Source organism: Ailuropoda melanoleuca, chromosome X, assembly GCF_002007445.2.
Source record: "Ailuropoda melanoleuca isolate Jingjing chromosome X, ASM200744v2, whole genome shotgun sequence".
NCBI classification, from domain to species: domain Eukaryota; kingdom Metazoa; phylum Chordata; class Mammalia; order Carnivora; family Ursidae; genus Ailuropoda; species Ailuropoda melanoleuca.
In genome coordinates, this window is record NC_048238.1 from 87,243,081 (window position 1) to 87,255,228 (window position 12,148).

Here is a 12,148-nt window from a genome sequence, read left to right on the forward strand (position 1 = left end):
GAGTTCTGGGATCGAGCCCCACATCGGGCTCCTCTGCTGGGAGCCTGCTTCTTCCTCTCCCACTCCCCTTGCTTGTGTTCCCTCTCTCACTAGCTGTCTTTCTCTCTGTCAAATAAATAAATAAAATCTTTTATAAAAAAATAAAAAAGCTTTCTCTTACAGAAAATTTCAACCTTACACAAAAGTAGAAAGCAAAGTATAGCTAACTCCATGGTATTCCTCATTCAGCTTCAATAAATAACATTTTGCCCATCTTGTTTCATCTGGGATTTCCCCCTTCCCTTCCCTTTTTTGCTTGCATATTCTAGAACAAATCCTAGGCATTGTGTCACTTCTTCTGTAACTACCTTGTTATGTACCTAAACCAAATTAGATCATTTTTTACAAAAATGGAATTTTTAACTCCCTACTGTTGCTGAATTTTAATGGACATCTGAATAAGAAAGTCAACTTTATTCCCCCTTTCCCCTATTTGAAGATGAGGGTAAATGAGATTGGGTGTAGAGATTACTTAAAATCTTAAAAAAAACAAAACACCCAAAGCATAAAAAAACTATGTTCTCACTATGTCATTTGTAGTTTGTTTATAGATTATAGAATAAATGTGGTGCTTAGAAGTTAGTAGGCCAGGGGCACCCGGCTGGGTCAGTCGGTAGAGCATGTGACTCTTGATCTTGAGGTCGTGAATTCAAGCCTCACGTTGGGTGTGGAGTTTACTTAATTTAAAAAAGGGATGGGGCGCCTGGGTGGCACAGCGGTTAAGCGTCTGCCTTCAGCTCAGGGCGTGATCCCGGCGTTGTGATCGAGCCCCACATCAGGCTCCTCTGCTATGAGCCTGCTTCTTCCTCTCCCACTCCCCCTGCTTGTGTTCCCTCTCTCGCTGGCTGTCTCTATCTCTGTCAAATAAATAAATAAAATCTTTAAAAAAAAAAGGGGGGGGCACCTGGGTGGCTCAGTCGGTTAAGCGTCTTCGGCTCAGGTCATGATCTCATGGTCCTAAGATCGAACCTCACTTAGGGCTCTGCACTCAGCGGGGAGTCTGCTTCCTCTCCCTTTGCCCCCTCCTTCCTGCTCATTCTCTCTCTCAGATAAAATCTAAAAGATATATATGAGTGGGCTAACTGTATGGTGAGTGGATATCTTGTTCTCAAAGTGTGGTCCTGGGACCAACAGCATCTTCATCAGCTAGGAACTTGTTAGAAATGCAAATTATTGGGCCCCATCTCAAACCTACTGAATCAGAAACTCTGGGGCTTGACTCAGCAATCTGTTTTAACAGGCCCAAGTTGTTCTGATGCAGGCTAAAGTTTGAAAACCCTTGGGATATGGTAAGGGGTCTGAATCCAGAAAGAACTAAATGGCTGAAATGTGTAAATTAAATTGATACAGCTCTCTGCAAATGACTGTCATCCTCACCTTTCTCTTCCTTATAACTTATTGCTGATCCAGTCCTGTATTTTCTCCTGTTATCAAAACATGAAGACATAAAATACAACATCCTGAAAGTCCCTTCTGATTCTACTTTTCAACAAAACTTTTCTTGCATAGAGTACTCTGAATTTTATGAGCATAAATCTTCAGCCCTTTCACTGCTAAATTCATTAATAGCCCCACATTGCCCATGCCATTAAACTGTCCTCCCATCAAGCAATGAAAGAGTTAAATATTTGAAGACTTACTCCCAAGCACTAGTGTGACAGGAATCAGTTGAAATTGTACAGAACAGACCTGCACTTCTAGAAAGAGCCAAAACTTCAGTGAAACGTGAGGAGTTAATCTACAATGATAGAATGTAAGAGTTGGAAGCTTCTCTAATTCGTAACAAATAGCAGTTCTGAATTCTTTTATCCTGTAGTGGTGTTAGGTCTCTAAAGGCCTTCAGAATTGCATCAATCCACGCTTATTGGTCACTGTCGGGTCTCTCTAACTGCAACCAAAATTAAAATCTTAAAGCTAGATGAAAGTCGGTGATTTTTTTGTTCTATTCCAGCAAACCACGAATTTGCTTATAACAAATACGTAAACTGGCCATTTGGCTTTGAATAGATTTGGTCAGCTCAGAGGTTTTTTTCCCCAATCTCATTCTGTTTAATTTGAGATTTCCAAGACCCTATATTCACCGTAATTAATGACAACAGCATAAAAAATATTTTGTATGGGCCGATACTTGTTAACTTTAGCTTATGAATGAATATTAGAAGGATACTGGTTCAAAACAAATAAAGAATAAAAATCCAAGAGAAACCAAACTTTGATCATTATTTTCCCCTGTCAGTTTCCTGGAGGAATTTAAATTTGAAAACACACACACACACACACACACACACACACACACACACACACAACTAGAGTATAATTAATTGAGGTAATGGTATTTAAGCAATGATCCTGCTTCAAAGTCTAATTTTTATTTCAATAAACTTTACCAAACATATATTTTACAGGGGCGCCTGGCTGTCTCAGTCAGAAGAACATGTGACTCTTGATCTCAGGGTCATGAGTTTGAGCCCCACATTGGGTGTAGAGGTCACTTCAAACAAACAAAAAGATATATTTTGGGGGGCACCTGGGTGGCTCAGTCGCTAAGTGTCTGCCTTCGGCGCAGGTCGTAATCCCAGGGTCCTGGGATCATGTCCTGAGGCAGGCTTCCCGCTCAGGGGGGAGCCTGCTTCTCCCTCTCCCTCTGCCTGCCACTCTGCCTGCTTGTGCTCTCTCTCTCTCAAAGTCTTTTTTAAAAAAAGATATATTTTTGGAAAGATATATTTTATAGTAGTTTCCCCTTATCTAGTTCCCTTTCCATGGTTTCAGTTATCTGTGGTCAACCATGGTCCAAAGCAGATGATTCTCTTTCTGATGATGAGAAGGTCAGCAGTAGCCTAATGCTATGTCACAAGCCTACATCGTTCCCCTCGCTTCATCTCTTCACATAGACATGCTATCCTCTCACATCAGCCCAAGAAGGGTGAGTACAGTACAGTAAGATCTATTGAGAGAAACCACATTCACATAACTTTCATTACAGTATATCCTTATAATTGTCCGACATTATTATTGTTAATCTCTTACGTGCCTAGATTATAAATGAAACCTTTTCATAGGTATGTACCTTTAGGAAAAAACACAGTCTATGTAGGGTTTGGTACTCTCCAGTTTCAAGCATCCACTGGGGGCTTGGAACGTATCCCACACAGATAAGGGGGGACTTCTGTACATACATAATTATAGATGCCCATTTGTTACATAAACTGTTGAGAGTTATTTTTCTTTAAGTCTGTGCATTGTATTTCTTTAATTTTATTCCATTACCAGGTACTAGGGATTTCAATTCCATTAGCTAATACAAGGCGCTTTGCATTTTTGGCTAAAGCATCAAAAATGTATTTTCTCATTAAATGCTGGAATTTTGTTTGGCAATGATTAGGCTCTGCTTCTGCCAGATTACTGACAACCGTACTGAGCAAAACAGAACACAGGGTATGTTCATGAACACTTACTGACGTTTCAGAGGAACAGATTTCTTTCCCCCAGAGGAGCTTACATTAAAAACAAATCTGTCCCAATTCTCCCCCCACTAAGTTAATCTGAAATGGAGAAAAATTTACTAAACATCATTTTATTTTTCATTAAACAAACATTATGCATAGATTTCCTAGTAGAAATTTAACAAATTCCGTGTTAATCATTAAGAGAATGACCTAACTTGTCTGGAAAAACCTGTTTTTCTTTCAGCTAGGGTTTTTTTGTTTGTTTGTCATTTGATTGTTAAAAAGAATGTACTCTACTTATACCTTTCTTGGTTTCCCACTGTAAACTTTTTGTATACAGTATATTCTTATGTGATACATAAGAATTAAGTAAAAAGACCTATGCTAAGTATGAGTTATAAAGCAAGATTTGGTTAGTTATACAAAATAAAATGTAACAAAAATATTCATACATGGGGATAATAATCCCCACTCCACCTACCTCAGAGGATTGTTGCAAGTATCATATGAGTAAATGTACATGAAAGAGCTTCAAAAAGTATAAACCCTCTATATAAGCCCAAGGAATCATTCCTCTAATTAGAGTTTACTGGACTAATTACCAGTTAGTTTTACACAAAACGAAACAGTTCTGGACCAGTATCTGATTAATCGGGGATATACAGTGATGAAATTCATTTATATAGTTTCTTGGCTATTTCCATGACTCTCAAAAACCTTTATATACATTATTATCGCTATGTCTTCCACTCTCTACATGGCTACTCCTTGTGTTTACATCAGAAGTGTATGGGTAATGGCACAGAGATAATTGGAGAAATTGTTGCTGTGTACAATTGTGGAAATTGTATTCATAAACCCTGCCATTCGAGTGGCTCTCGAATAGATCTACGTGGGCAGGTCAGCTCTATTTTCTAACATGTGAAAATAAGAATACATAAACCAGATTAAATTTAGGGACAATAAAATAATTGGTCTGGTATTCTTGCACTACACCATTGTGTCTCTCATTCATTATATTCCTAGCATCTCTGTAATTTACAGCTGAGGAACCCCAGACATAAAGGTTATATGACTCACCTAAATCATATGGTGAATCCAGTCAAGCTGTTCTTATAGGCAGTGAGAATGTTTTTAGCTAATTTTTGGCATGAATTAGCTAGACTGGCTGCTGCACTGTCTGAACTTAGAGTATATATGTCCAAATCCAGGCTCTATTTTGGATGGCAAGACCTGGCTGGCCATATGATACCAAACCACAAGACAAAATAGAAGCAATAAATAGGTGTACAGGGTCCTTAGCCTGTCTATTCAACTAGAATTGCAAAGTGAATTCTAAAAAACCCGAAGTTTTGTTTTTTTTTTTAAAGATTTTATTTTTTTATTTTTTCGACAGAGATAGAGACAGCCAGCGAGAGAGAGAACACAAGTAGGGGGAGTGGGAGAGGAAGAAGCAGGCTCATAGCAGAAGAGCCTGATGTGGGGCTCGATCCCATAACGCTGGGATCACGCCCTGAGCCGAAGGCAGACGCTTAACCGCTGTGCCACCCAGGCGCCCCAAAAAACCCGAAGTTTTATTTCTTTATTTTTAATTTTTCTTTTAAAGTAATCTCTAACCCCAACATGGGGCTTGAACTCACGAGCCTGAGATCAAGAGTCACATGCTCCACCGACCGAACCAGCCAGACACCTCCAACATCTATGTTTCTGATCCCAAGAATTTGGCAGTGGGAAAGACAACTTTTCACTACATTGCCAAGGCAAACGTTGGAGGTCAGGACCCCATGTCTTCCTAATCATTGTGTTTGCGGTGACTCCCATGCTGTCTAGCCCATTAATAAGCACAGAGTTAATTTTCTCGGTACATAGATGTATGAATGAAGGAATGAAGACATTGATAAATGAATGGAGTGGGAAAACCTCATCTAAAAGTTGTGCATTGACAAATCTAATACAATTTAGAATTCATGCTGATTTTCTACAAGTTTCATCCCTTTTTATGAACCAACATCAGACACCTGCTATGTGCCAGGCTCTGGGCTAGACTCTAGGGGGTCCGTTCTGTCACTGAGCGCTGAAGGGCAATAGCAACTGTCTCTAATTCAAACTGTTTGGGGGACAGTCTCAGGGAAAGTGTTCTGAAGGAAGGGACCATTGAAGTAGTCAAGGAGGTGGAGAAAGGGAGTTCTATCTAGGAGAGAAGCATGTGCAGAGCTCAGAGTCAACAAAGTCTGCCGCGTCTGAAGAACTAAAAATGGGGGTTTTGAGTGAGAGCTTCGAGGGCATTTTTTAAAACGTTTTCGCTTATTTACTTGAGAGAGAGCACGAGCAGGGTGAAGGGCAGAGGGAGAAAGCGGGCAGCCTGACGTGGGGCTCGATCCTGGAGTCCCAGAATCATGACCTGAGCCAAAGGCAGATGCTTAACCGACAGAGCCACCCAGGCACCCCGTTTGAGGGCATTTACTGCAGATTCTCAAGAGCTCTTTACGTGCACTAGGTCTCCTTGGGTACACATTTTCTCTCTCCCCCTACACGTGAGAGAAATTCAGGCTGGTGTATGATGGGTTTTGCATTTCTGAGCAGGAAACTTGCAAGTTATTTTCTAAAGCAGGTTTTGTGAGGTGCACTGGGAGAAAGGGGAAAAGACGCTCATTTACCAGGCAACCATCACCTGTACTAGCCTTTGCTGGGGCTGGTTGGAATATATGAGTTTCACATATTTGAAATACGTGAAAAACTTTTTATTTGAAATATATATTCAGATTAAGCCACCTTGTTTAATGAGTTAACTGAACCGTCGTTTCACTTTGTCTCTTAATCCTGTGAAATCATACCAACAGTGGTGTGTTCAGTGCTTGCAGTGTACTCAGAAATTCTGGGAGGTAGTGATACGAGAAAATAAGACCCAGGCTTGGCCTTCCTGGAGTTTATGGTCTTGTTGGCAAAAGGAGATTTACATTCATCACTCACAAGATATTCCCCCATTCCAAACTTAATACATGGGTCTTTGGTAACCGCTGTGGTGTTTAACTCAAAATATCAAAGGAGCGAGAGAATGTAAATACAGTGTGATACAGTGCTAGATTGTGTGGTATAGACTATCATTACTGTAGGAACACAGAAGGACAAATGAGGGTGTGAACCAGTAATTAGAGTAGGTTTCACGAAATTGGTGCGACCAAAGCTAAAGGATCTGAGATTGAAGGTCGTTCCAGATATTAAAACTTTATGATTGTATATGACACCGTTGTTGTTTTGTTTTGTATGCAAGGTTAATGATGGAGGACGGAAGGACCCACTTGGGCTGTTATGCTATATGGGCTTATCTGTGGTTTCTAGCATGTGTCTTGAATAATATTTTAATATATTTCCACACATTTCATTAATTAATAACTCTTTGAACAGCGTTCTGTCTTAAAAAGAATTCAGCCTCCCATGCATACAAACAAACAAACAAAGAAGCCAAAATTTGGATGTCTGGGTGGCTCAGTCAGCTAAGCATCTGCCTTCAGCTCAGGTCATGATCCCAGGGTCCTGGGATTGAGTCCTGCGTGGGGCTCCTTGCTCAGGGGGAAGCCTGCATCTCCCCCTCCCTCTGCCTGTCTCTCCCCCTGTTTGTGTGTGTGCCCCCCGCCGATAAATAAGTAAAATCTTTTTTTAAAAAAAAGCCAAAGGGACGCCTGGGTGGCTCAATCGTTAAGCGTCTGCCTTCAGCTCAGGGCGTGATCTCGGCATTCTGGGATCGAGCCCCACATCAGGCTCCTCTGCTGGGAGCCTGCTTCTTCCTCTCCCTCTCCCTCTCCCCCCTGCTTGTGTTCCCTCTCTCGCTGGCTGTCTCTATCTCTGTTGAATAAATAAATAAAATCTTTTTAAAAAAATTAAAAAAATAAAAAATAAAAAAAGAAGCCAAAATTCACTCAAAGCACTGCTCAAGCGTTCCCTCTTCATTTGGAAATGGTCAATTCATTCAAATGACAAATCAGAAATAGGAGCAACTCAGCAGGTGACTCAGGGTGAGTAAAGAGGCCCGGTAACCATTCTGACTCAGTTTCTTCATCTGTCTGTAGGAAATAATGGTCTCACAGAGGTGTTATGAAAAATAATTGAAGTTGGTAATGTGCTTTGAGATCCACAGATGAACCGTGCTTTCAAAGTGCATAATTACACCCTGCAGTGAGTCTCTCAGACTGGCTCCCTCCACTCATTCTTTAATAGGTATTCAAAATGACACAGCTCAGGTAGATTTTTCCTTGTTCTCAAGTTACTACTACATTATTTAGCCCTGATACCAGTTGCCTTTAAAATCGAATGTAGCCCACAATAGTAGTAAGGACCACTAATCCTTTGGCTTTAGGATTCTTAAAGTCTTTCCTTCTGGGGAGGTTAGTTTTCCAGATCACCTACGTTTCTCAATTTTCCCATTTCAATTGACTCACTCATCTCCTCTCTGATAATAATCCCCAAAGATTGTAAAAGATCAGCTCAATGGCTTCACTGAAACCTAACAGGAGGCCCTTCTTTGCTTTGCTTAATACTTGGTAATTTCTTCTTTGCTGTTCTTACTCCTATTCTTTCCCTCCTCCCCCTCCCCCGTTTTAATTGGCCTGTTGGAAACACAGCAGGTGAAATTCTTTAGATGACTCCACAGCAGGAGAAGAAAAGAGATGCTAAAATCCAAATGTCGAGTTGTTGAATTGGGGGTGGGAGGAGGGCTGGGATTGGCCAAGCAGAAAACTAGAGGGGAGATGAGAGCAAGTTGTTTTGACATCTAGCTGGGTAGTAGGGGGAAACCTAGAAAAACAAAGCCAATTGAGAACACAGGAAAAAAGAACCATTGACCCTTAACCCAGCCACCTTCCACAAACTCCTTTTGCCATTTCGCCATTTGACAGAAGGAAGTGAGAGAAGGTGGTATCCCTCCCTGTCACAGGAAAAGCACGTCAAGCTAATCTATCCCAAGGACCTTGGATCCATAGTGACATCTTTATTCAAAGGAAAGCACACTTTTTTCCTGAACATTTGGTTCTAAGATGGAATATGACATGGACTATGAGTATAAATCAAACCATTTTCTTAAGCTCAGCTTGAATTCTGTCAATATGTGTGACAATTTATTTTTTTTAACTTTTTATTTTGAAGTAATTTTGGAATTACAGAAGACTTGCAAGAACAATACTGGATTTTCACATTTATCTTCCACTCGGCTTTCCCTAATAGTAACAACTCAAGGAATTATAACAATAATGAAAACCAGGAAATTAGCCTTGGTAAATACACAAGAATAATACTTAACGGTAAACAACTGACCTTACTTAAAATTCACCAGTCTTACCCCTCGCGTTCATGATCTGTTCCTGGGTCTAGTCCAGCATCCCACACTGCATATCGTGTGTGCCTCATTAATTTCCTTCTATCTGTGGCATTTCCCCATTTTAAAGAAGAAAATAAAATCTGTTGGTAGTGATGATGTTGAAAGGCAAGACAAATTTAAGGACGTACAAATGATCTGCCCTCTCTTCTTTTTTCCTTCCAAGTAAAACTAAAAATTAACTTTATTTTTATTTGCTATAACTGAAGTAAAAAATAAGTTATGGTTTTTACTTTTAAAATAAGTAAAAAATGCTGTTGGTAGTTTTAAAGGCTTTAAAGGCATCAAACGTATTTCAGAATAGTCAAATACATTTCTTGAAATATAAAACTGTGTGTACTACAATTGTGTGATTGTAATAATCTTACAATCGATTTCACTGTGTAGTAAAGAATTTAACCTTGCCCCAAAAGAGGTCTGATCTTTGTTCTTGGCTTCTGAGAAGTGATCTCTAAGCCCTTGGAATGTCATGCTTGATAGGAGTATCTTCATCTACCTGAGCAATATGTGTGGCAATTTCTACATGAATCTCAGGCAAAAGCTTTCTTTCATTCCCTCCAACCCCAGAGTTCTGTCTGCACCACCCAGGGGAACAGAGCTTCCTTTCATAGAAACCACTACTCAACGCAGTGCCCATTGTTGAATGGCTTCAGTTACCATCACAAAACTAGAACTTAAACAGACTAAGATACCCAAAGAATAGGTTAATTCTACTTTCACTTTGCTGGTAGGAAATATTTTCCTTTGATTGGAGTAAAAAACATCAAGAGGGCTTGGCTTTTACCCTTGCAATACTATAGCACTGCATATGTTTCTCACTCTAAGTGCAGAAAACTTTTGAAAAGTATCTATTTATGTAACAATTTTGAAATGACAAAATTGAAGAAATAGAGGACAGCTTAGTGGTTGCCAAGAATTGGGGAGGGGAGGGCAGAGGGAGATGGGTGTGGTTACAAAAGAGCAACTGGAGTAATCCTTGTGGTGATGGAACTGTTCTGTGTCTTGACTGTGGTGGTGGATACATGAATCTACATGGGTGATTAAAATTGTATGTAAATTAATACACACATGCACATGCGTGCACACACACACAAATTAGTACAATTAAAAGTGGGGAAATCCGAATAAGACTAGTGAATTGTACCAATGGCAATATTCTGGTTGTGATATAATACTGTAGGGTTCAAGGGCAGGCTGCCCCATGATGGAACACTTTGGAATGAAGATTATTTTGAGTTAAAAGCAATCAAAGTCCAGCAGATTCAGGAAAAACTCTCTACCTCCCCCTCAAATGCCTACTACCTGTACCAGGAAGAGAGCCAGCCATTAACAGAGATTCCTCTTTACCTAAGAAACTTATATGCATAACAGGGCAACTGTTGTTTTCCAAACATCTGCTCTCACTTTTCCTAGTGATTGTCTTCCTCTCCTTTGTATCCCTAGATCCTACCCCTCTTCTTAGCTGAGGGTATCATTTATGCCTCATGTTGCCTGTCTTTGAAATTTCATGTCTATATAGACTCCCCATATATATGAAACTAAATTTAATTTCCTGTTAATCTGCCTCATGTCAATGTGATTCTTAATCCAGCCAGAAGGACCTTGAAAGGAAGAGTAAATTTCTTCCTCCCCAACAATTCTGTAGTTTTGCAAGATGTGACTGATGAGGCATAGAAGCAGAAAAATGTTCACCTTTAGCCCAGAAGACTGGCCTATAACCTGCATAGTTCTGATAAGGATCAAATATGTGCTGGTGGCTACATTCTTAAACGGTCTCATGACTGCCTGTTTATCTTACTGATGGTTGCTATCAAAATGAATTATAAGCACCAGTGAGATGTTACAAAAGTAGTTTTAGGAGTAGAAATTTGAAGAAGACATTTATGATCTAATACTTCCTGCATGTCCCTTCCCCCTTGAGCACTAAGCATATAACCACCAGCTTCATACAGAAAAGTGCAGCCCTTTCTGCCCACGGGTCCTGTCCCTGTGCTACTCAGATAAAGTTACTAAGTTGCACCATACAATGTCTCAAGAATTCTTTCTTGATTATTCACTTGACAACCCCACAACATTACCACTGGGGGAACCTGGGCAAAGGGTACAAGGGATCTCTGTATTATTTTTTACAACTATATGCAAATCTACAATTATCTCAATAAGAATTTCAATTAAAAAAAAGTTAACCAGGACTTTTCTAGGCCCTACTCAAACAGCATAGGCAAGGAGACAAATTGCCCATGGCTGAGACAAAAAGATGAAAGCTCACCCCTGAGAGGTAAGCTGGCCTCTGAGAACTGACTGATTCGGAACCAAAGTTTGATACATCAGAAAAGCAGAAAATGTTTGTATTTTTAAATTGTTTTATTTATTTTAAAGAGAGAGAGAGTGTGTGAGAGAGAGCACGGGGCGGGAGGGGGGGAGAGAGGGAAAGGGAGAGAATCTCAAGCAGATTCCTCACTGAGCACAGAGCCAACAAAGAGCTCCATCTCATGACCCTGAGATCACCACCTGAGCTGAGATCAAGAGTCAGATGCTTAACCCACTGGGCCACCCAGGCGCCTCAGAAATGGTTTTTGATTACAACTTAACATTCCATGTAAATGATTTAGTTTTCAAATTAGGGAAAAAAAGCCAAATTGTACAATCTTTGTGTTTATTTCTTTTAAACGTTGGTCTAAGATATCAACTTTAAAAAACAAATTAATGGTACTTCCTAATGTCTATTTATTTTTGTTACAGATTTATATTTTTATTAATAAGGATGGGGAATCATGCTGATGTTTAGGCAGAAATTTACCTTAACCCAGGTGCCATCACTGGAGAATGACTGGTTCAGATTTGTTTTGAGAAATGCATAAATCTTGGGGTGCCTGGGTGACTCAGTCAGTTGAGCAGCTGTCTTCAGCTCAGGTCATGATCCCAGGGTCCTGGGATCAAGCCCCACATCGGGCTCCCTCCTCAGCAGGGAGCCTGCTTCTCCCTCTCACTCTGTCTCCCAGCTCGTGCTCTCACTCTCTGTCAAATAAATAAATAAAATATTAAAAAAAGAAATGCATAAATCTTATAAAGGTTAAATCTCCATACTAAGAGTATCAAGTACAACAAAGGTTGTAGATACAGGCTTCTTTTTGGAAATGAAGAAATATTAAGGCTAGGTTTTGAATATATATTTGAACTAAAAAGGTAGCAGTAGATAGGACCAAAGCTAGATGAGGAAGGCTCTAGTTGACATTCTCTGTGAGGTGATTATTGTCCTGAGGGAATAAAAGAGAAAAAACTGTCTCAGCCCATC